We start from the raw sequence: 27100 nt of genomic DNA on the forward strand, positions 1-27100 counted from the left end.
AAAGTAGCAAAAGTGCACGTTCGTTACTATATTAAATTTTGATACCAATTTGTAAATATTGAAGCTTTGCAAATTTCATTATAATCTGACGGCTATTTTTGAGTTCTCTGATGTCTCTTCATATATAATAATATCTAAGTTGAATGAGTATAGTTAAAATATTGTTCATTTGCTCATGGGGTACTAGACCAACTATTTCTGCGACAAATGTGGAAAATGTCACGATGGCCTTGAGATAAATAAAAAAATATGAAGACTAAATAATATTTACCTACAAAATACACTCACCGCAGGTGCAGGGATAAACCTAACTGTTAAAGGACCGTATTCATGGTAGTTTATGTGAATCTGTATTTATTGATACCAGTTATATGCTTAAGGACACATGCTTGAATCAGATTTTGTTTCCTAAAGAAAGAAATAAATATGTTGTTAACGGAGAGACTTATTATAGGCTAACTATTCTACAGAACGATGCGAGATGCGTCCGTTACTGGTAACTAGTGATCCTAAACTGCAAGCACTATGACTAATGAACACTAGACTAATGTGGATAATGCATTAAGCTCATAATTTCAAATGCGAACAATTATTGGAAATCTCAAAAATGTTGTTGTACTTATTTTGAGCAACATCTATCAATCTACACATGATTCGAATAAACTTTATAGGCTGTTGTAAAGGACTGTCCATTTAGAATCCAGGCGCAGATAATCACTTATATCTCAGAGGTCAAATAACAAACAGTTTTGGCGTTGCCTTTGTTCGAGTTTTTACGTTCTTTCGAACTAATAAAACCGCGATTCGGCATTTTGAAGCTGCAGGCAGTCCCAGAGAACCCGAGTGGATGAACTGCTGCGGTGAAAACGTCACAAAAACCGCCCAGTAATCAACCCCAACCGAGACAGAAGCGCATCTTAGAGACGGAGCATAACAACAACGATCCAAACCTTCATCCACCTCACCCAAGAGCCCGTACATGACCGAAATGCCACAGACAAATAGACGACCAGTCGGGGCCCGTGGCGTAGTTGGTCACACGTTCGCTTCATATGCGGATGGTCATGGGTTTGATTCCCAGCCCCGTCACATGCAATTTTTCGTCAGTTGCTCTTCACCGAGAGCGATTGACACTGACCCTCCTCTGAGCCCCATGGCTCAAACGGACCCGGATACCTGGATATCGACGAACAGCTACTCATAATGGACTCCCAATCGGACTGGAAAGGAACAACGGCCATCCATCATCCTTGTGCTCATCATTCTACCATGTAAAGAGTAGAAAAGTGAAAGCAGCAGAAAGGCAACCAGATCGATAAAGTATAATAGAACACATCTAGGCGCTGTATAATACTGTAGATGCAGCGTCAATTGAAATCGCTCACGTAGTGCCCTAGTGGACAATAGAGCTATAAATTAGGTTAAGTGAATAAGAATAAATAAAATAGACGACCACCCAATCATCCTCCCGGTAGCAGCTCAAAGCGGAATCAACGTAATCGTGAGTAACGAATTCGATGTACTATCGGAAGAAGAGGAGCACATCGATGCAATGCCAACACTCACCCCGATGCTGACGACGACAAGCGTGGCTCCAGAAACAAAAAAGGCTCGGGTATCCCCGATAACGATTGGTTAACAAGCAAACAACTGCGGGAACTGATGATCAAGAACAACATCGCGCAGACGGTATCAGGTATCAGAAGGCCGGCTCCAGAGGCACTTTATCCTCCATTTAGGACATTTGAGCCATCGCCATACATATAAGCCTATTTCATCATTTACCTGAGGGAGAATGGGACAAGGAAAGGGAAAGGTGATGAAATAGGAAGGAGGAAGTGAACGCATAAGCGCAACGAGAGCTCATAGCCCATACCACAATGGGTTTAATCAATGCCTTAAAAAGCACACTGTAAAACGCATAAGCGTAAAGAGAACCTATAGCTCATTGGAGGTAGCTTGTGACGTCATGCGACTTTCAATATGACATTGAAAGACATGGCATCGAAAGCATCCTCAATATTCAAGAAATCACCCAAGCAAAAACTACGTTTGAGCGAGTACATTCTTGAAAACGTATGCAACTTTTTGTAAAAGAGTCACTGTGGACAACCCAAATTGGGAGGCATGTGAGTTCACATGAACAGCCATGTCAGCCAGACGAACATCACAGATGTGATAATCGACAATGCATTTCAAGCATTTCAGAAAGAACGAGGTAACCAGGAACTCATTCCTTCTTTATACAACGCACGCACCCTTTCGGAATAAAACTATGGAGTAATTTCACGCCAGGAAAATATCCCATAGAAAAGTACAAGAATTCAAAACATGTTTTAAATACTCAAATCCCTCTGGAGAAAAATATTACAAAAAACCATTTGCTCTTGGAGATTTGAAGTAAGCAGAGCGTTTTAGTGCCTACTAAGTCAATTATATAGCTATAATTCTCTGGCGGAAGCTTAAGATCCGTAACTATTCAAAAGACTGGTTTATCCGAAGATATTTTGAACTTGAACAGATCAGAGTTCCATTGAGGAATACCTCTTGCGGTCCGCACAGACCGCAGGGAACAAGGTTCGTTCAAAGCAATAGTTATGGCATACCACAATGGAGGGCGTTGTAGGTACAAAACCACAATGAAACTATTTTGGAGTAGCAATGGAAGCAAGTGATCTATAAAATGTGGTCGCAATCAATTAGTACAGGTTCCCTAGTTTATTGAGCAGGGATAGGAACACTAAAAAGTGCAAAGAAGGTCAAATGGAGACTCCTCATCTGACACATGCCATTCAGTCAACTCATGACAAATTCTGCTAATGCAGAGTTGGGTTAGATGCAATTCTATGTTAAGTTATCCATGAACTATACTATGTACCTAAGTAATCCATCAAACTGAAGCATCTCATATTAATGTTTGAGCTATTTCAGATGATGTAACCATCGTACCAATACTGCCAAATATCAGCGTAAAGATGCTGAATACAAGAGCTTGCTTGAAGGCATCCGTAAGGAAAGGTTGAAACATACTAAGATATAGCATGCTCGAGGCACGACACTTCATTTATAATGAAAGAAGTAAAACTGGATTCACCTTACGAAAATGAACTTTTTGAAGTAGAGCCACAGCGTGCGTAGCTTTTTACGCTGCAATTGATCTGAGGTTTCCTAGCCGTAGCCATTACCCAAACTAAAAAGGATTACACTCTTCACAATCACAGCACAAAAAGGAAACAGCAACGACAATCCAAATCGGTGTTAATTGAAAAACGCCAATGGCGAAGACGCCTTAAGCGAACCCATTTAGGTGGTAATGTAAGCTAATTTACAACATTTGAATAATCCTGCCCTTATTTAGCCTCAAATTTGAGGGTTAAGAAGGGCAACTAATTATCTCAGAGAAACGCAAGGTCCACTGCACCATTGCTCCGGTTAGCACAGTAAGGGCGTAATACTGTGGAGGACGCCCTAATTCTCCACAGGCTCCGTTTGTGGTTAGGTTATTATTAGACCCCTTAACCATTCATTCTTTGGCACAGTAAGCATAAAGCCGCATAACACCATGAATTAGGGTTTAGTGGACTCTTACCACTGGATCAGGCGGTCCGTAGTGTTATTCTTAGCCAATTGAGACAACCGCTACCGACACTACACAGCTATCTAGGCTGATCGGGAATAGAAGTTAACATTGATGGTTAACTTCCAAGCGAGCTCGAACAGCCTCAAACAACAACAACGATCCAAACCTTCATCCACCTCAACCGAAGAGCCCGTACATGACCGAAATGCCACAGGCAAATAGACGACCACCCGATCATCCTCCCGGTAGCAGCAGCAGTGGCACAATTCAAAGCGGAATCAACGTAATCGTGAGTAACGAATTCGATGTACTATCGGAAGAAGAGGAGCACATCGATGCAATGCCACCACTCACCCCGATGCTGACGACGACAAGCGTGGCTCCAGAAACAAAAAAGGCTCGGGTATCCCCGATAACGATTGGTTAACAAGCAAACAACTGCGGGAACTGATGATCAAGAACAACATCGCGCAGACGGACTACAATATGAGAGTGACTAGGACGGGCGCGCAGCTACTCTGCATGAACGAAGAATGCTTCCGCATCTCCGTTGATACGCTGAAAACTCTTAACATCGAGTTCCACACCTACACTCTCCCCTCCGATCAACCGGTGAAAGTAGTTTTATCCGATTAACCAGTGTTAGATATCGCCGAATCGGAGGAAGAACTTGCTACCCTCGCTGTGGTGTGTACCGAAGTTAAACTACTTTCCCGCAAAGTCACCGGACCTGAAGAAAGTGCCTAGTACCTGCAGAATTTCGTGAAGGGAAGCGCAAAATTATCGGAGCTGCAAACAGTGAGAGCAACATCAACATCACTGTGAAATGGCGCTACTTCGAAAGAAGACCAAAGGATGCCGTCCAATGTCACCGCTGCCAACGCTTTGGTCACGGAATAAGGAACTTCAACCTTCCTTCTCTGTGCGTCAAGTGCGTCACTCAACTGAATGCAAACTACCAAAAACGGATGACTTGGAGTGCGCCGATAAAAGTGAAACTCGAGGACTAATTAATTGCAGCGGTCAGCATACTGACAACTACCGTGGTTGCCACAGCCGAAAAGTGTACATTGAGAAGCTGGCAAAACTAAGAACGGAACCGCGGCATCCAGCTCTTCCCCCACTCGTTTTCCGTACAACCGAGGGTCGCCCTACCAGTTCAACTGCTCCACATCCGCGTGGCTCGTACGCTCAAGTGCTACAAACACAAAACTAACCATCAAATCTGTTCTCATTGTCTGAATTTTTGTCTCTCGCAAGGGAAATGTTTGAGCGTCTTGCGAGCTGCCAGTCAAAGCAGCAAAAACTTCTAGCTCTCTTCGAGCTTACAACCATGTATATCTACAACGTCCAATTTAGATAACTTGCGTCTCGCTAACTGGAACGGATGTTCCGTTAATAACAAGAAGTTTGAATTTTTCGACTTTTTGTTGCGTCATAAAGTAAGCATAGGAATAGTAAGTTCCAGTTACTACAACCAAAGGTTTCTTTCTTCCACCCAAACTTTTCCTGCGTTCGTTTTGACCGCACTTCCAACGATGCTGAAAGAGGTGGAGGGGTCCTGATTGCGGTTCGTGAAGGCATCAAGTTAGCAGAGCTAAATATTTCAACCTAAATCATCGAAAGTGTGGGCATCACGATTACCATGGCGAACGGCAACGTACACCACATTGCCACCTACTTCCCAGGGGCGAGAAGGAGAGCAGCCTGGACACAGTTTCGCCGAGACATCTCTACTCTGACCAGCATCGCTGAACCGTTTTATATAGTTGATGATCTGAACGGGTCGCGGTCGGCAATCTATACTGGATCTTGCACTTTCCAACAACTTGCTGGGCATGACTAAGCCGGTCACATTAAATGAACTTTCATCGGACCACTCTCCGGTAATCTTCAATGTGAGTCTCTCTGCCCCAGCAATATAGACGTCTCCGAAGGTTCATTGCTACCCGCATGCAGACAGGTCTCGCTTTAAACTAGAAATAAACTCAAAAGTAAACCTACTTGATCCAGCCATTGCAACCTTGGATAGCGAACAAGAGATCGACACTGCTATTGAGTTTCTATCGAGAAAGCCGTTTCGATCCCTGAAGTACAACGACGACCGTACCAAGTTGCCACTATTCCAGAGAGCACCGGCAGACTGATCGCTCTACGTAACAAACGACGACTTCAATGGTATAGAAGCAGGGACCCCATCTACCAGAGCAGAGTGCTGTCACAAAACACTAGCGTGCACAGGGGGAGGGGGGGCAAGGGGGGACACTTGTCCCCCCCCCCCCCCTTCTATAAAAAAATCTATGCACCATTTTTGCAATTCTTGAAACTTGGATCTTCCCACGCAATGTTGAGAATCACTGAGCTATGGTGCACCATTGACACATACAATTTCTTAGTATCTCATGCACAACTATGATGTTCTCAGAATCATCTAGGCTAAACTCACGCACCATCTTCTAACAAATCAGTGATGTCAGCACCACATTTGAAAAACATGCACCATTTTGCCATTTCGTATTCCAAAACTGTATTCCATGTACGTGAACCATGGTGACTTCGGCACCACATTGAATTCTAAGCACCATTTTTGCAATTCATGCACCTAGCCATACAAAATAACGAGAATCACTGAATAACAGTGACGACTAATACAGCACACTAACATCATGCACCTTCTTCAAAGCTTTCAATGCACCATCATGATGTCCACAGAATGATCTAGGTATCCACGCATTATGATGATCGCAAGAAATGTCATTTTATCAATTAAATATCTAATACCTCATACTGATATGCACCATCATGAAATTTCATGCACCATCACAGCTCTTCAAACACCATTTCAGCGTTTATCATATCACTGAGCCGTGAGCATCACTTAAAACACATTTTTATGTATGCAATGCACCATTTTTGCAATTCGTGCACCTAACCATAAGCTTTGAAAAACGGTGACAACTAATGCATCATCTAGTATCATGCACCTTCTTCAAAGCTTTCCAACCACCATCTTGGCATTCACTATACCATCTTGGCATCTTATGCACCATTATGATGTGGTTCACAAGTGAATTTCATGCACCATTTTGGCATTTCGCATACAAAATAGCATTCCTTGTACCTGGACTATGTTGATTTCTGTGCCACATTGAGTTTCCTGCACCATTTTTGCAATTCGTACACCTACATATGGAATTTGTTGAGTATAACTGAATCATGGTAAAACTAATGCACCATACAGACATCATGTAGCTCCTTTGCATTCCATGTACCACCATGATGATCACATAAATATCTAAGCACCATCTCACGCGTCATCTAAGCATTTAATTCACATTTGAATTTCATAAGCTCGATTTGGCCATATCGTGCACCCAATTGTATTCCATGTACCTGATCCATGTTGACTTCCGCACCACATTAAATTCTATGCATCATTTTTGCAATTTTTAATTTTGGATCTAACCACCCAATGTTGAGAATCACTAAATCATGGTGGCAACAAATGCACCCCTGATACATACAATTTCTTAGTATCTCATGCACAACCATGATGTTCTCAGAATCATTTTTAGGCTAATCTCACGCACCATATTTTAAATAATCAGTGATGTCAGCACCGTATTCAAATAACATGTGCCATTTTGGCATTTCGTATTCCAAAACTGTAATCCATGTACGTGAACCATGGTGACTTCAGCACCACATTGAATTCCAAGCACCATTTTTGCAATTCGTGCACCTAGCCATACACAATGTCGAGTGTCGCTGAATAACGGTGACAACTAATACAGCACACTAACATCATGTACCTTCTTCAAAGCGTCCACAGAATGATCTAGGTATCCACGCATTATGCTGATCTCATGCACTATCTTTTAATCAACTAGAAATCTAATGCATCATGCTGATATGCACCATCATTAAATTTCGTGCACCATCAAAGCTTTCCAAGTACCATTGCAGCGTTTATTATATCATCCAGGCATCTGATGCACCATTATGTTGTGAACATCACATAATATACTTTTATTTTGTATGCACCATTTTTGCATTTCGTGCACCTAACCATGCAACATGTTGATAATCTTTGAACAACGGTGACAACTAATGCAGCTCACAAGCATCATACGCCTTCTTCCAAGCCTTCCATGCACCATTTTGGCATTCATTATACCATCTAGTATCATCATAATGGTGGTTTACATTTGAATTTGATGCACCATTTTGGCATTTCGCATACAAAATACTATTCCAAGTACCTGGAACATGTTGTTTTCTGTGCCACATTGAGTTTCCTGCACCTTTGCACGAATTGCAAGTGCACCTTAATATGAAACATGAGGAGTACAACAGAATCATGGTGAAGCTAATGCACCATACAGACATCATGCACCACCATGATGTTCACAGAATCATCCAGGCAACATCTCACGCACCATATTTGAATCAAATATGTGTCTAGTTGCGAAATAATGCACCATCGTTAAATTTCATGCATTACTAAAGCTTTTAATGTGTAATCGTGGCGTTCACTATATCATCTGCATCTATTGCACCATTATTATTGTATGAAGTTTCGTACATCGAAATAGGATTTCTTGTACGATGTCAACTCTAACGCATCATATTGTCAATCTTTGAATGACATGCTCCATATCAGCATTCAGTGCACCATACCAATGAACTCAGTGTTATCAGAAGATCCTATACACCACGGTGATATGTATCATTCACCTTTATTGCCACACGCAATTTGATTTTTATGCAGCACCAACATTTTTATGTTTACACCATCTCCAAATCTCATGTTTTTTTCTTAGCAGTCTATAAATCAAATTGCAATTACTTGCCACGCATGCATTATCTCGACGTTCCCTTGATCATTAAGGTATATAATGAACCATACTCACATCACACACCTTTTTAAAATTCTATACACCTTCTTGGTGTTCATTGTATCATCCACAATTGAATTTCATATACCATTTTGTGATACGCGCATCAAAATAGCATTCCGTGGATCATTTTGAGAATCACTTTACCAGCTCGAGAAATATCTGGAGTAATCCGTGGAGGCATTCTAGGAGAAATCCCTGGAGAAATTTCAGGGGCAAATATTGAAGGAATTCCCTGGAGGCATTCCTAAAGGAATCCATGAAGAATTTCCTGGGGGAATCCGTAGAGGAATTCGTGAAAGAATTCATAGAAGAATTTGTGGAGAAATATTTCGAAAAACTCCTGGACAAATTTCTTGAAGAGTTCCAGCAGTGGTCATTGACGGACCCCTGGAGGATTTCCTGGAGTAAACTCTGGAGGCATTCCTGGAAGAAACCCTGGAGGAATTCCTGGAAGAATTTCTGGGGGAATCTCTGAAGGCATTCCTGAAGGAATCCTTCAAGAGTTCCTGGAGGAACTTCTGGAAGAATGTCTGGAGGAATTTCTGCAGGAATCCCTGAGGAAATTTCTGGAGAGACTTTTGGAGGAGTTTCTAGAAGAATTCCTGGAAGAAAGTATGAGAAATTTCTGGAGAAATTCCTGATGTAATCCCTGGACGGATTCCTGAAGGAATCCGTGAAGGAATTACAGGATGAAACACTGGTAACAGAAGGAATCCATGAAATAATTCCTGATTGTTTAAATGATTTTCTGGAGCAATTAATAGAGAAATTTTTATAGTTGTCCCTGGAGAAATTTATGGAGAGATTCTTTCAAAAATGTCTGTAGAAATCCCTGGAGAAATTTCTCGAGGAATTCCTGGAAGAGTTCACGGAGAAATTTCTTCAGAATTTTCTGGAGAAATCCGGGCAGGAATTCCTTTAGGAGTCGTTGCAGAAATTCCTGGAGGTATTCAAGATGGAATAGGGTCCTAAAATTAAAGACGACATCTCGCTTATATTAAATAATACGATCAAGCATGGTATTCTAATCGGAATTGTCCTTTACTCGAACTTGAAAAACAAAAGAATAATGAGAAAATTCGAAATAAGTAAAATGGTAAATAGTTCTACTTTGACATTTGAGGTCAACCTTGTGTGACTGAGCTCGACATTTTTCGCACTGGGATTTCAAAAATGTTCCTATCTGACAAACACGGTGAAAAAAATCACTCAAAGTAGGTGTTATAAGCTAGGGACGAGACAAAAGGCTAAAAAAATAAAAAATATATATTTTCAACTATGGTTAATAAAAACGTCAAAAAATGAGTAAATATGTACTCTTGAACCATATATTGTGGTTTAAAACAAGAATCCCGATAGGACTTTAGGAGCCTATTAACGAAGGAAGTTTTGAAGGAATAATGGAGGAATTCCTGGAGCAATTTTCGAAAGAATTCTTTGAGGTATTTTTTGCGAAACATTCCTGGAGAAATTCCTGGAAAATTTTCTTGAGGAATCTTTGGAGAAATTCCTGGAGGAATCCATGTTTGCATTCCGGGAGGTATTTCTGGATAAATTCCTGAAGAATTTTTTGGTGAAATAACTAGAGAAATTCCTGGATGAATTCTTTAGGGAATTTTTGGACAAATATTTGAGGCTTCCTGGGGGAATGTATAGAGGAACTCCTCGAGGAATTTGTGAAGGATTTTTTTTTAGTAATTTCTGAAGAAACTCATGGATGAACTCCTGGATGAATTCCCGAAGAAATTCCTTAAGGAACTCCTAGAGAAATACCCAGAAAAGATCTGGGAAAAGTCCCTGCTGTAACCCTAGGAGGGATTCCAGAAGGAATCTGTGAAGGAATTCAAGGATGAATCCCTGGAGAATTCCTAGAGAAATTTCTGGAAGAATCCTTAAAGATTTTTCTGGAGAAATTCCTGAAAAAATGAAGGAATTACTGGAAAAATTTCGGCAGGATTTCTAAAAAAAAAATTTAGAGGAGTTCATTTATGAATTCTTAGAGGAATAACTAGAGAAATTCCTGGATGAATTCTTTAAGGCATTTCTGGACAAATATTTAAAGCTTCCTGGAGGAATGTCTGGAGGAACTCCTCGAGGAAATAATAAAGGATTTTTTTTTAGCAATTTCTGAAGAAATTCATGGATGAATTCCCAAAGAAATTTCGGAGGAATCCATGGAGAAATCTCTGGATGAATTCCTAGAGAAATTCTCGGAAAAGATCCAGGAAAAATTCTTTTAGGATTTTCTGGAGGAATTAGTCGAGGAATTTCTGGAGACAATATTGGAGGAATTCTGGCAGAAATTCTTAGAGAATTTTCTGTAGGAATTCCGGCAGCAATCCCTGGAGATATTTCATGAGGATTCCATGAAAGTATCCCTGGAGGTATTCCTATAAAAGTTCTGGGAGAAATTGATTGAGGACTATGTGGAGGATTCCGTGAAGGATTTCCTGGAAAAATACCTGGATGAATGCCTTGAAAAATTTCTGGTGGAATCCATAGAGGGAGGAATTTCTGAAGAAATTCTTAAAAAAAATCCTGGAGAAATTCCTGGAGGAATCCATGGAGGTATCCCTGAAGGAATTCTTGGAAGGGTTCCGGGAGACATTCCTTTTAGATTGTCTGGAGGAATTCTGACAGAAATTCCTAGAGGATTTCTGGAGTAATTCCTGGGGGTATTTCTGGATGAATTTTTGAAGAAATTCATGAATAAATCGTTGAAGGAATGAATCTCTGAAGAAGTCCTTGAGAATTTCGTGGAGGAATCCATGGATGAATTGCTCGAGAAATTCCAGGAGGAAATCCTGGAAGAGTTCCAGTAGAAATTCCTGTAGGATTTCCTGGAGGAATCTGTAGAGCAATTCCTTGGAGAATCCCTGGAGGAAATATTAATGAAAATCTGGCAGACATTCCTAGAGGATTTTCTCTAGAAGAAATTTAATGAGGAATCTCTGGAGGAATTCCTGGAGGTAATTCTGAAGAAATTTCTGGAGTATACTAGTCCTTGAGCATTTCCTGTAGAATCTCCTGGAGGAATACATGGAAGAATTCCTCGAGAAATTCCAGGAGGAATTCCTGAAAGAGTTACGGGAGAAATTCCTTTATGATTTTCTGAAGAAATCTGTAGAGCAATTCCTTGAGAATCCCTGGAGGAAATATTGAAGAAATTCTGGCAGACATTCCTAGAGGATTTTTTTCTAGAAGAAATTTCATGAGGAATCTCTGAAGGAATTCCTGGAAGTAATTCTGAAGAAATTTCTGGAGTATTTACTGGAGAAATTCCTGGAGGAATTATTTGGGGAAATTCTGGAGAAATATATGAGGCTTCATGGAGGAATTTCTGAAGGAACTTCTCGAGGAATTTTTGAAGGAATTTCTGGAGGAATTTCTGCAGGATTTTTTTAAAGAATTTTTGAAGAAATTTTTCAACGAATCCCTGCAGAAACTCCTTGAGACACTCCTAGAAAATGTTCCGGGGGAATTCTTTGAGGAATGCAATGAGAAATTCCTGTAGTTTTGGTGAAAATTCCCAGAGGATTTTTTAGAGAAATCCCTGAAGGAGTTCCTGGTAGAATTTCTGGCACTCTTCCTTAAGAAATTTCTGAAAGAATTCCCGGAGGAATTTTTGCGGAATTTCTGAAGAAATTCATGGATGAATCCTCGGAGGAATTCCTGAAGAAATGCCTCGAGAATTTCCTGGAGGAATCCATGGGGGAGTTTTTCGAGGAATTCTAAGAGGCATTCCTGGAAGAGTTCCGTTAAGAATTCATCTAGGATTATCTGGAGGAATGCGAGGATCAATTCTTAGAGAAATCCCTAGAAGAAATATTGTAGGAATTCTGACAGTCATTCCTAAAACAAAATTTCAGGAGGAATCTCTGGAGGAATTTTTGGAGTATTTATCAGAGGAATTATTTGAGGAATTTCTGGTGAAATATATGAGGCTTCCTGGAAAATTAATGGAGGAATGTCTGAAGGAACTTCTCGAGGAATTTCTGAAGGAATATCTGGAGGAATTTCTGAAGACATTCATTATTACATCCCTAGAGGAATTCCTGAAGAAATTTCAGGAAAAAATCCTGGAGAAATTCCTAGGGGATTCCGTGGGAGATTCCCTGTTGGAATTTCTCGCGGAATCATTCGAGGAACTCCTGGAGGAATTCCTGGAAGAGCTTCGGGTGAAATTACTTTAGGATTTTCTGGTGGAGTTCATGGATGAATTTCGGGGAGAAATCCCTGGAGGCATCTCGGAGGAATTTCTGGAGGAATGTCTGAAGGAACTACTCGAGCAAATTGTGAAGGAATACCTGGAGGAATTTTTTGAGGAATTTCTGAAGAAATTAATGAATGAATTCCTGCAGGAATTCTTGGATAAATTGCTGGAAAAAATCCTGAAGAAATTCCTGAAGGAATCCGTGGAGGATTTCCTGGACAAATTTCTTGCGGTATTCCTCGAGAAATTCTTGGAAGGGTTCCGGGAGACATTCTTGGGGAAGTCAGGCAGAAATTCCTAGAGGAATTGCTGGAGGAATTTTAGGAGTTCTTCCTCGACAAATTTCTGAAAAAATTCCTGGTGGAATTTCTGGAGGATTTTTTGTGGAATTTCTAAAGAAATCCATGGATGGATCCCTGGAGGAATTCCTGATGAAATTGTTTGAGAATTTCCTGGAGGAATCCATGGAAGAATCCTTGGAGAAATCTTTGAGGAATACCTGGAAGAATTCCGTGAGAAATTCCTTTAGCATGTTATGGAGGCATCCATGGAGGAAATAAAGCCTGTATCCGCAATAATCGGGACACAGAAGTACATCAGTAGCTCTGTGATTAATCGGTAAAATTGGCCAAATAATTGACTGAGAACTCTTTGGTGTATGTTTATTATTTGTGCAAAATTTCATAAAAATCGATGCATTACTTTTAACTGTGAGTGAAAAACAACCAGACGTGGTTTTAAGCATTTTGTACAATCAGGATCAATTTTCATTCGCATACTGAATGGTTCTATTACGCTACAGTTCAAAGTTTTGTAATGATAATTATGAAATTTCGTTAGTAATTATGATATTTATAGTGACACTTTCTTGCAAAATTTTATCAACTTTAATGAATTGGTTTGAAAGCTACTGGTGTTGATAGGGGTGAGTGTTAGTGAAAATTTTTCGTGTTTTTCATGTGCGAATTTTACCTATTCATAACTTTTGAATTTCTCTGCCAATTTTCATGAAATTTTCACAGAAGCTAGTTGATTATATGTATATTATGCCTGCAAAATTTGATGATTATTGGTATAGTACTTTCAATAGTACAATCTAAACAAAAAAGGGTGCTGATTAATTGCTGTCTGAGAGGCTAAAATCACGTTCAGTCCCAATACATGTTTCGACTATAAAATTGTCGATAGTGCATCGATTTTTTCGAAATTTTGCCTATGCAACAAATGTAGATTGAGAGGTTTGTGTTCAAAATCTCAGCCATTTCCTTTGCCAAATTCAAAAGTTACGCTGCCAAGCAAAACTAGGGGCTGTACAAAATTTAATGGCGCACATTTTACCCTTTCGTTGCTACAACAAAAAGTATTGCACCGATTCACATGATATTTTGTAGGTGAATTGAACACATCTTTAGATGTTATTAGACAAAATTTGAACATTTTCAATGTATCTATTGCAGAGTTACAACTGTATTTCTGTGTCCCGATTATTGCGGATACAGGCTTTATTGGGGGAATTCTGACAAACAGACGTTCAGGATTTTTCCTGGAAAAATGTCAAGAGGGATCTCTGGAGGAATTTTAGGAGTATTTACTGGAGGAATTCCTGGAGGATTTATTTGAGGAATTTCTAGAGAAATATATGAGTCTTCCTGGAGGAATGTCTGAAAGAACACCTAGAGGAATTTCTGAAGGAATTCCTGATGGAATTTCTGGAAGAAGTTTCTGAGGAATTTCTGAAGAAATTCAGTAATGAATCCCTGGAGAAATTCCTGAAGAAATTTCTGGAAAAAATCCTAAAGAAATTCCTGGAGGATTCCCTGGAGGTATTCCTGGAAGAGTTCTGGAAGAAATTCCTTTAGAATTTTCTGCAGGAATCCGTGGAGGAATTCCTGTAAGAAATCACTAGTGTCATTTTGAAGGAATTTCTACAGAAATGTCTGAAGGAACCCCCGAGGAATTTCTAAAGGAATATCTAGAGGAATTTTTGAAGAAATTCATTATGGAATCCCTGGAGGAATTCCTGAAAAAAATCCTGGAAAAAATCCTGGAGGAATCTGTGGAGGATTTCCTGTAGAGATTCCTCGCAAAAGTTTTGGAAGAGTTCCGGGAGATATTCTTTTAGGATTCTCTGGAGAAATTCTGGCAGAAATTCCTAGAAGATTTTCTGGTGAAATCCCTGGAGGAATTTCATGAGTAATTCTTGGAGGATTTTTTTGGGAGGAATTCCTGTAGGAATTTCTGGCGTTATTTTTCGAGAAATTACTGAAGGAATTTCTAGATGATATTGTTGAGGAATTTAAGAAGATTTTTTTTGAAATAATTCATGGATTCAGGAATTCGTGAAGAAATTCGTTGAGAATTTCCTGGATAATTTTCTGAAGGAACTCCTGTAGGAATTTCTCGAGGAATTCCAGGAAGATATACTTCAGAAATTCCTTCACAATTTTCTGGGGAATTCCGTGGAGAAATTCCTAGAGGAATCCCTAGAGGAAATATTGGGGGAATTCTGGCAGACATTCCTAGAGGATTTTTCCTGAAAAAAATTCAGAAGGAATTCCTGGAGGTAATTTTAGAAGAGTATTTACTGGAGGAATTCTTGGAGGAATTATTTGAGGAATTCCTGGAGAAATATTTGAGACTTCCTGGAGGAATTTCTGAAGGAATTATTGGAAGATTTTTTGGGGGAATTTCTGGAGGAATCATGCACGAATCTTTGGAGAAATCCTGGGGGAATCTCTGTGCAACAAGGATTCCGATCAAAACGTTCTATCTAGGAATTCTGACATTCTCCAATTCTTACATGCAACGACAATATTTTTTTTCTATAATTGATAATTTTATCGATATTCTCCATTGTATTTGATACATTTATAAAATTTTATAAGAGTCGAGATAATGACTTCATATTAAAGTTTCGTAATGCCTTGAAATCATCACCATCCGAAGCCTTCTCCAGAATCCCAATATGAAGTACTTAGCGATGTTAGCACCACAACATGTTGAAACCCCTACTTGGGAATTCATATTGGGTGTAACAACATAATTCTATTTTGCACCATGATCATACATATATTGCACCATTATCATGGTGCCCCCCCTAAGCAAGAACCCTGCGCACGCTAGTGTCACAAAACCGAAGAATTCTTGAGGAATGTGTTTTTGCCAGTTGTTAGAAATTTCAGGAAACGCTGCGCATGCTCAACAACGATCGAGACACACTTTGGAAAATCTCAAATACACTGAGGAAATCAAATACAGCTGTGTTCATAAAAATAGCAGGGAAAGCCGTTTTCCATACAAAATGACCAACTTTGGCATTCTGTAACTTTGTTCCCCTATGAGCGATTGAGCTGAAAATTTGATAGCGAACTACTAATATGGTGAATATTGTAATAGCAAAATCTGAGAATTTTCAGAGCACGTTGAAAAAAGTTAAACACTATGTGAAGTTGATCAAAATAATAGCAGTGTTTATTTTGATATTTTTTATACAGCAAACATTTTTAAAATTTTTAAATTTAAACATTATCTTGTAACCCAGGCGGAAACTGTTTGAATAGCGTACCAAAATATTTCATGCTTCTTCAAGGTAAAGCTACATTTCAATTTATTTGCACTGCTATTATTTTGAACGATTTCACATAGTGTTTAACTTGTTTCCGCGTGCTTTGAAAATTCTCAGATTTTGCTATTACAATATTCACCATATTTGTAGTACGCTGTCAAATTTTCAGCTCAATCGCTTATAGGAGAACAAAGTTACAGCATGCCAAAGTTGGTCATTTTGTATGGAAAACGGCTTTCACTGCTATTTTTATGAACACAGCTGTAAATATAGCCAACCCTTACGCCATGGTGATAATATCATCGCTTCATCCAAGATAAGTAAAAGGGAGGTAATCCAATATGTGAGATTGTACCATCCGCCATATTCGAAAACCGAAAGTCAGCTGGCGAGTTTGTTTTCGATTTTTTTCACTTGTGTTAAACAAAAACTTTCTACTGTAGCAACGTAGGAACCTTACAGAAACCATTCACGCTCAACATCCCGAGCAGAAGAGAATTACAACAACATAATAAAATGTGTTATTTTGGTGAAATAACTGAGTAATGAAAAGAGTTATTTTTATGTTATTAACATAACATATTATGTTGTCAGCTTGTCTGTCATAAGCGGCAAAATAACAAAAATCATAACAAAAAAATGTTCCTGGAAGACCAGTTCAATAACATGTTTTGTTAGTAGCAATAACAACATAATAATAGTGATTTTATAAAATATTTCAATAACAATTTTTTAAATCAACAAGTTATTAATCACAGTCTGAAAGCAAAATAAGTTATAACAAAGTAAGGTTTTCTGTTGAAGCTGCGCGACAGCTTATTGTCATGGCTAAATCCGTAATTCAAATTTCTTCTGTACAAATACCGATGTTTAGACGGAATAGGGCCCATATAGCCGAGGCGGTAAACGCACGGGTATTCAGCATGACCATGCTGAGGGTGACGGGTTCGATTCCCGGTCGGTCCAGGATCTTTTCGTAAAGGAAATTTCCTTGACTTCCTTGGGCATGGAGTATCTTCGTGCCTGCCACACGATATACACATGCAAAATGGTCATTGGCAGAGGAAGCTCTCAGTTAAAAACTGTGGAAGTGCTCATTTAACACTAAGCTGAGAAGCAGGCTTTGTCCCAGTGAGGACGTTACGCCAAGAAGAAGAAGAAGAAGAAGAAGACGGAATAGGCTATGTTGTTCACTTTAACCCTAGTTTTTTTTATATATTTTGTCTAAGTAGTTTTCATAAAAATTAACTTTTCCCTCCTGCAGATATGTTAGCCATAAGTCATGTCAGCTTTCAGCCATGTCAAGTCTATGAAGATATGTTTGAAAGCCTTTTTACCCACAGAACCTGCATCACCAGTTTTTGTCCAAAATGTCGTTTATGCATCAAGCGAGTTTTGCTAGAAACAGAAAAGTGAAAAGAGACAAATTGAATGGAATTTTGGATTTTCTTCTAGCGCAGAAAAAGTTCCTCCGGTGGCGGCTCGCGAAAATTCCGGTGCCGAAACGGAAGTGCACGAAAGTGATTAGAACGCGCCAGTAGAACCAAAGTCGAAGACCTCGACGAGTGCCGAAACGCCTTCAGAAACGATTAGGTTTTAACCTTCACAGTACCAGGTGCCAACATCAAAAGTTTAAAAATCTGTAACTTTGTCAAATTTCATCCGATTTTGATGGAAATTTTACAGAAAATCACAAATGAGTTGAATTTTAGACATATGGAATGGAACCATAAAAATTCACCGTTGTTCCGGATTTAGGCCGGAAAAACCTGGGGTACCCTAGGTACCGAAACAGGGACTTTTTGAGAAAAACACTCGAAAACGTCTTTAAATTCCCAACAAATCAATTAATTTTAAATCTTTATTCAAGCACACCTGTATATGCACGGTTCTGCGACAGCAGAACATGTTCCGGCCGCGTAGCAGGCCGGAACCGGTTCCGGTAGGGACCCAAAGGGGACAGTTTCTGAATTTCACAGAACCACATCGTTCGACGGCTCAAAATTCATGATTTTTCATGTGGATCTCAATAGGCATAGTGCCGATGTCCAACAAAGGATCTGGCCACTTCCGGATATTCCGGAACCGGTAGGGACCCAAAGCGGACACTTTCTGAATTTCACAGATTCACATCGTTCGACGGCTTAAATTTCATGATTTTTTATCTAGAAGCCAATAGCCATAGTGCCAATGATCAAAAAAAGTTTTGGCCACTTCCGGATATTCCGGAACCGGTTCCGGTAGGGACCCAAAGGGAACACTTTCTGAGTTTCACAGAACCACATCGTTTGACGGCTCAAAATTCATGATTTTTCATCTGGATGTCAATAGGCATAGTGCCGATGTTCGACAATGGTTCTGGCCACTTCCGGATATTCCGGAACCGGTTCCGGTAAGGACCTAAAGAGGACTCTTTCTGAATTTCAAAGAACAACATCGTTCGACGGTTCAAAATTCATGATTTTTCATCTGGATGTCAAAAGACATGGTGCCGATGGCCAATAATTGATCTGGCCACTTCCTGGATATTCCGGAACCGGTTCCGGTGGGGACCCAAAGGGTATACTTTCTGAGTTTCACAGAACCACATCGTTCGACGGCTCAAAATTCATGATTTTTCATCTGGATGTCAATAGGCATAGTGCCGATGTTCGACAATGGTTCTGGCCACTTCCGGATATTCCGGAACCGGTTCCGGTAAGGACCTAAAGGGGATACTTTCTGAATTTCACAGAACCACATCGTTCAACGGCTTAAATTTCATGTTTTTTTTATCTAGAAGCCTGGTCACTTCCAGATATCCCGGAACCGGTGCCGGTAGGGACCAAAAAGCTACACTTTCTGTATTTCACAGAACCACATCGTTCGACTCAAAGTTCACGATTTTTCATCTGGATATCAATATGCATAGTGCCGACTGCGGACAATGGATCTGGCCACTTCCGGATATTCCAGGAACGGTTTCGGTAGGGACCTAAAGAGGACACTATCAGAATTTCACGTAAGCCTCTCGTTCGATGTTGTCAACATTCATGACTTTTTAATCTAGTAGCTAATAGTCGTAGAGCCAATGATCAAACATGGTTTTGACCACTACCGGATTTTCCAGAACCGGTGCCAGTAGGGATCCAAAAGGAACACTTTCAGATTTTTACGTAACCTCATCATCATTCAACGGTTCAAAATTCATGATTTCTCATCTGAGTATAAATAGGCATAGCATAGCACGATGGAAATAATTGATTTGACCCCTTCCGAATATTCCAGAAACTAAGCCAAACTCAAACGAATCTGAAGGGGATTTACAGCAAGAATACGAAGAGATATTCATAGAAGGAGCTTTGGAGAAATTCTGAAGGAATCTCTATAAAAAATCTCAGCCTGAATTTATATTGGAATTCATAGTTACAGTAGAGACTGCTGCATGAATCCCATATAAAATATAACATCAATCCCAGCCAGAATTTTAACAGATAAACTCTAAGTGGAATTCCTGGAGGAATTCTTGGGAAAATCTCTAAGGATTTTTAGGAGAAGAAGGCAGACATTCTTGCGATTTTCCAAGCAGAATTGGTGTTGAAATTTTTTGGAAAATGTCTGTAAAAATCACAGAAAAAAACTTCCCTAGAAGAAATGCTGAAGGCATTCTTATAGAAATCCGTGGAGAAATGCCAAGGAGATCTCTTGAAGGAATCCATGGAAAAATCTTTTAAAAAAATCCACTTGACGTGTCTCCATAAATGCCTAATGGGAGATTCTTTATGAGAGTGCTCCTCCAGAGGCTTCTCTAAATATTCCTATAGAAATCCGTACTGTGATTGTAAAACTGTTCCTGTGATTGTTCCCAAAGAATTCCATCAGGTCATCCAAGTGCATTCTACCAGAAATTCCTGAATAAATACCAGCAGCATTCCTGCAGAAATTTGCCATGATGATTTCCGCAAGAATACTTTATTATCAAGTGGTTCACTAATCAAGTTAGATTCTAAAATTAAAAAAAAAATATAGATGATACTTATTACAATTTTTTTTTAATATCTGCAGGAATCACAGGATGCTTTTTTTGTAGGAATCTCATCTATAATTACATGGGGAATTACAGCAACAATATCTGGAGGAGTTCTAGTATCGCTCAAGGAATTTGTCCAACATTTCTCATGTGTTTCCAGGGATTTATCAAAGGACTCCGCCAGGAAATCTTTTTGGGATTTCTCCATATTGAGATGCAGGCTCTGTTCCACTCAGAGCGTTATTCCAATAAGAAAAAAAAAACAACTGAAGGAGGTAAATTTCATCACAAAGAATAACTTAGTAGAACGCATGAAAATTCCTTAAAAAATCCCTAGGAAATGTTATAACAAAAAAAAAATTCAAGGGATCATCCACAAAAAACGACACAATTCTGGAAATTGAGCACTCGGTGGCCATATCCAATAACTCCTAAACGGTCTAAAACTGTTGATAATCAGTGTAAGATGGTGGAGGAGAAAATTTTAATGGAAATAGAGTGAATTTAATTGCGAATGTATATGGAAAATACGCTGTGTACAAAAAAAAACAACAACCATTTTTATAAGAATCTGACCCAGTGATCCACCGGAATAACTCTGCCACAGGGGCCATTCCGACGTTCTCTGTTCACTTTCACAAACTAGAAATATGTATGTACGAGTAAACTGTAGAAAATATATTCAAATTCGTTGAGTATTTACTAAAAGTATAAGTTCGTTTGCGCTGACTCAGGCCGATATGAGTTAAAGCCATAAACACATATAAAATATTATCAGCAGTGGCGATTATCTAACCTCAGATGTACCTGTTCTACGAGTACTATTTTTTTAATTTTATGAATAAATGAGCTGTAGTAGGTTTAGATTGATGTAAAATAATGATTATTGAAATAATTGATTATTTTCGTTTTGTTATTGATTGATGAAGTTCACCGGAATGACTTATTTCTAAATCGTAGCACAGGTAAAAAGTGAGGTTACGAGACTCCTGATTATCAGTACCTGGTGCAGTTTCAGCATAATCCATACAGTTGAACTACCGAATTATTGAATGATTTGTCATATTTATTGTAAACAAAAATACATTCGCATTATAGGGTTTAAGATTCTTCAAATAAAGGATCTTATTTTGGGCACTTTCTGCTATAACTAAGTCAATTTCAAAAACTGCGCTACGTGGCTCTTCTGTGACACATGTGCTGCTTAAGATGACTAATGAATGGAAAAAAAGTCATGCATTTTGAGCTGTTGCACGATGGGGTTACGTAAAATTCTGAAAGTGTCCTCTTGGATCCCTAGCGGAACCGATTCCGCAACATCCGGAAGTGGGCAGAACCATTTTTGATCATTGGCTCTACGACTATCAGCTTCTTGATAAAAAAAATCATGAATTTTGATTAAACGAACGAAGGGGTTACGTGAATTTTTGATAGTGTTCTATTTGGGCTCTTATTGGAATCCCGGAATATTCTGAAGTGCCCAGATCTATTGTCCGCCATTGGCACTATACCTGCTAACATAAAGATGAATAATCATGAATTTTGAGCCGTCGAACGATGTGGTTTTGTGAAATACAGAAAATGCCTCCTTTGGGTCCCTACCGAAACCGGTTACGGAATAGGCGGAAGTGGTCCGAACCATATTTGACTATTGGTTTCTAGATAAAATATCACGAAATTTGAGCCGTCGAACGATATGGCTCTGTGAAGCTCTGAAAGTGTCCCCTTTGGGTCCCTACCGGAACCGGTTCCGGAATATCCGGAAGTGGCCAGATCAATTATTGGCCATCGGCACTATGTCTATTGACATCCAGATGAAAAATCATGAATTTTGAACCGTCGAACGATGTGATTCTTTGAAATTCAGAAAGTGTCCTCTTTGGGTCCCTGCCGGATCCGGTTCCGGAACACCCGGCCATGGCCAAAACATTTTTCGATCATTGGTACTATGGCTATTGGCTTCTAGATAAAAAAAAACATGAAATTTAAGCCGTCGAACGATGTGGATCTGTGAAATTCGGGAAGTATCCGCTTTGGGTCCCTACCGGAACCGGTTCCGGAATATCCGGAAGTGGCCAGAACCATTATCGAACATCGGTACTATGCCTATTGACATCGAGATGAAAAATCATGAATTTTGAGCCGTCGAACGATGTGGTTCTGTGAAACTCAGAAAGTGTCCCCTTTGGGTCCCTACCGGAACCGGTTCCGGAATATCCAGGAAGTGGCCAGATCATTTATTGGCCATCGGTACCATGTCTATTGGCATCCAGATGAAAAATCATGAATTTTGAACCGTCGAACGATGTTGTTCTTTGAAATTCAGAAAGTGTCCTCTTTTGGTTGTTACCGGAACCGGTTCCGGAATATCCGGAAGTGGCCAAAACTTTTTTTGATCATTGGCACTATGGCTATTGCCTTCTAGATAGAAAATCATGGAATTTAAGCCGTCGAACGATGTGAATCTGCGAAATTCAGAAAGTGTCCGCTTTGGGTCCCTACCGGAACCGGTTCCGGAATATCCGGAAGTGGCCAGATCCTTTGTTGGACATCGGCACTATGCCTATTGAGATCCACATGAAAAATCATGAATTTTGAGCCATCGAACGATGTGGTTCTGTGAAATTCAGAAACTTTCCCTTTTGGGTCCCTACCGGAACCGGTTCCAGCCTGCTACGCGGCCGGAACATGTTCTGCTGTCGCAGAACCGTGCATGTACAGGTGTACTTGAATAAAGATTTAAAATTAATTGATTTGTTGCGAATTTCAACACGTTTTCGAGTGTTTTTCTCAAAAAGTCCCTGTTTCGGTACCTAGGGTACCCCAGGTTTTTCCGGCCTAAATCCGGAACAACGGTGAACTTTTATGGTTCCATTGCATATGTCTAAAATTCAACTCATTTGTGATTTTCTGTAAAATTTCCATCAAAATCGGATGAAATTTGACAAAGTTACAGATTTTTAAACTTTTGATGTTGACACCTGGTACTGTGAAGGTTAAGTACAGGGGTTACTCAAAATAACTGGGACAGGTAAAATTTTCACTTTTCAAAAAATGTTCAACTCGCTGTAACTTTTCGAAAAATGCATCAAATATTCTCATTTTTTTACTGTAAGTTCATCAACTAGTTGTGTATCAGTAGTCCAATTTTGGAAAAGATCGGACCATTGTCCACGGAGTTATAAAGATTCTAGAAAAAGGTAAAATTATCCGATAGCCAATTTTGAGCTGTTATATCTCCGGATTCAATGAACCGAATGCAATGAAATTTTGACCATTCATGACTTGTATAATGAGCTATGAAAAACCTTTGACTTAACTTAAAATTCTTAACACAGAAGAAAATTATAACGATTAGATTATTTTTCAAATAAAACACTAAATTATCTAAAACTTCAACATCGTTTCAAAATTCAAGATGCAAATTATAGTTCAATTAATGTCCCTCTAAATGACTTATATATAAATGTGTTTTGAAGGAAAGTTATCACATAGCCGCTAATAAATTGAGAAAGTAATGGGATGCATATTAGAAATTGATGAATTTACTAAAAAATCGTGAAATGAATGAAATCGTTATAACTTTTTCTCTTGTTAAAAATTTAAAGTTAAGTTAAACGTTTTTAAGAGTTCATCATATAAGTCATGAATGGTCAAAATTTCATTGCAATCAATTCGTTGAATCCGGAGATATAAAAGCTCAAAGTTGGCTATCGAATAATTATACCCTTTTCAAGAATCTTTATATCTTCGTGAAGAATAGCCCGATCTTTTCCAAATTTGAACCACTGATACACAACTAGTTGATGAACTCACAGTAAAAATTTGAGAATATTTGATGCCCTTTTCAAAAAGTTACAGCGAGTTGAACATTTTTTGAAAAGTGAAAATTTTACCTGTCCCAGTTATTTTGAGTATCCCCTGTATGTTATGAATAAAGTTTTCGCTTCTTCACCAATTTTAGGATCATGCATATCGAAAATGTATTGATTTTCTCTTAAAAATAGTTACGATTGCTCATAATCGCGCCTTTAGTTTTTGATTCGGCCGATCGTTTCGAAACTAATATTTGAAGAAATGTATAGTGATTCAGTGAGTTTTGCTGTTTTAACACATACATGTTTGAGCCGGGTTTTCTACGCAGCAAGTAAAGCTTAGTTTCGTACATTTAGAAAAATGTCAAAATAAATAACTCGCGAAGTTCGTTCCGACAAGTTTCAAAATTATCGTCATCCGACGCAGATTCCGGTGAGAAGATGCGTGTTTTCTAACCCGAAAAGAAACTATTTGACGGTAATAAGTGACCACAAGGTTTTCTTTCTTCACTTTCCGGGCTGAGATCCTCCGCTTTGAAAGAGCTGTGCCTCGCGTTTCGTTTTGTCGTGTATATTTCAAAAAGGCAAAAGAGTTTTGGTTTGATTGCTGTTTTTGAAAATGGTGGTCGTCAGTGGGTGGCTTATTAAATATAAATTTAAAAATATAAATTAAATAAACGAGACATTAGGAAGAAAGTGTGCGAAATGGGTAACTTCACCGTCCACGCATCCTTCCTCCCCTGTAAATTCGAGAAGTACCTTACCGAAATAAAATATTCTGTACTCCAATTATTTCGAAGAATCATCTTTGCGCGTAAATACAACGCAGTAGACCAGGCCGCTTTGATGCATGTGTCATATCTCTGATATGCTGCAAGCATCAGTATTGACAAGAAAAGTAACACGATTGCTTTCCAGGGTGATTCCGCGTATGTATGAGATTAGATAAGAGTAGTTACGATTTTTCAAAGATGCATTGACTGTACCTAACTCAACTCAGATATCATAGAAACACTACAGTTATATCTTTTTATAAAAATTAAATCATACCGATAAAAATCTTAAAAAATGTAGTCGAGCTGCCAAGTTTCACCAATTAAAATAGGTGGTGTGCAGGACTGCCATATTGTAGGTTCCTCGTTATAGAAAAAGCAAGGCGTTGGATGTTAAAATACAACAATTGTTGTGTGAAGTGCCAAAAAGGAGAGTGGGATCATTATGTACTTTGACAAATACGTAGTCTACTTCAAGCGCATAGAATCTGCTTCCAACAAAATATTGTTATACCAGCATCCAAAAGATGGCAATATATATTAAGATTTGCGAGTGATGCTTTGTAACTAAAAGGTTGTGACTAAGTATAGAATTAGCTGATGTTAAAATACACGTTAATCAAAAAAGGTTGCGCAAACTTATCACAGACTGTTAGAAGACAGCTTCTACTATGACCAAGATTCAAGAATCTTGACCTACGCGAAGTTGTAAAGGAGACAACTACGTTATAAATGTGTTGGAAATGCAAGGGATGTAATTATTCAATAAACCTAATTATTAAAAATGATGGTCATAATCTCAAATTCAGATAAATTTCTTTCGAGAAAGGCAACATGAATATTGAAGAGATGAATATTATTTTAGATAAAAATTCAACCTACAAGTCATACAGTAAGCAACAAACATATAATTTAAAAAAAAGATTGCTTGAATTCCGGGATTAAATACAATCATACATTATTGAGAAAATGATATCTTTAAACGCACCAAAACTGGTACAAATCTCCAAGGGAATTATTTATTTGAATTCAATTTTTACTAACAGTTTTCAGTCTTATCCAAAACCCCATCTTTCATAATATGAGCACTAATTATTATACTGAATAAGATTTGCAATAACCCCATAGAAATACACAAAATATTGCGATGATTTACAGAAGTGCAAAAAACCGATGGTACGGATAGAATAGAGACTACCGGTGCGCAAAGGCGACCGATCATTATTTAACTCACATGGAAACGAACGACCGGTGCGAAAATGGGTGGATAACGAAATTAAAAATCGTTAACGACGTGCTGTTGCGTGTGTAGTATTAAGCCCACGGGTGGGCTTGGTCTTAGAATATAGAGACACACAAAGTACGGTCTCTATCCGTAGGCTCGTGCGCTCTCTCGCGTTTAACTCTCTGGGTAGCGTAAAAAGGAGACGAAAGAACATGAGTATGGATTTGTTGCCAGGTATATAGTTTCTAGAGAATGATTTTCTTGTTTTGTATAGGTAGGAATTTATTTTAGTTTGCAGCAAATATTTAAACTTTTTATTTTTACTTGCTTTGAAATTTTCAACCAAACAATATCACACGAATAACATAAAAAATTATCTGACATACAATTGTGATAGAGTGACAATACAAACGCAGAAAAATAATAGGTTTAAATTGAGAAGCTTTGCTTAAGTATGTTATGAATAAAGTTTTCCCTTCTTCGCCAATTTTAGGATCATGCATAACGAAAATGTATTGATTTTCTTATAAAAATAGTTACGATTGTTCATAATCACATCTTTAGTTTTTGATTCGGCCGATCGTTTCGAAACTAATATTTGAAGAAATGTATAGTGATTCAGTGAGTTTTGCTATTTTAACACGTACATGTTTGAGCCGGGGTCGCTTCGCAGCAAGTAAAGTTTGGTTTCGCACATTTAGAAAAATGTCCAAATAAATAACTCGCTAAGTTCGTTCCGACAAGTTCCAAAATTATCGTCATCCGTCGCAGATTCCGGTGAGAAGATGTGCGTATTTTCTAACCCGGAAAGATACCATTTGACGGTAATAAGTGACCACAAGGTTTTCTTTCTTCACTTTCCGGGCTGAGATCCCCCGCTTTGAAAGAGCTGTGCCTCGCCTTTCGTTTTGTCGTGAATATTTCGAAAAAGGCAAAGGAGTTCTGGTTTGATTGCTGTTTTTGAAAATGGTGGTCGTCAGGGGGGGATATAAATTAAATAAACGAGACATTAGGAAGAA

At 38.8% G+C, this 27100-nt stretch overlaps 1 protein-coding gene and 1 long non-coding RNA gene across 11 annotated transcripts in view; one reads left to right on the forward strand and one right to left on the reverse strand.

Moving 5' to 3' along the window:
- Positions 1-27100, reverse strand: part of LOC109432733 (innexin shaking-B) — a 434999-nt gene that overhangs the window by 256768 nt on the left and 151131 nt on the right. Inside the window, exon 1 of one of the 10 annotated variants that reach the window (XM_062861053.1) lies at positions 289-5726. The exons of the other annotated variants lie outside the window; for them this stretch is intronic. The gene's annotated coding sequence lies outside the window, so the exon portion shown is untranslated. Of the gene's footprint in view, positions 1-288; positions 5727-27100 lie in introns of those variants that run through there. 10 annotated transcript variants of the gene reach the window in all.
- LOC134292170 (uncharacterized) overlaps positions 1-27100 on the forward strand; it is a 288122-nt gene that overhangs the window by 168028 nt on the left and 92994 nt on the right. The gene's annotated exons all lie outside the window — the stretch shown is intronic.

Source organism: Aedes albopictus, chromosome 3, assembly GCF_035046485.1.
Source record: "Aedes albopictus strain Foshan chromosome 3, AalbF5, whole genome shotgun sequence".
In the NCBI taxonomy this organism is placed as follows: domain Eukaryota; kingdom Metazoa; phylum Arthropoda; class Insecta; order Diptera; family Culicidae; genus Aedes; species Aedes albopictus.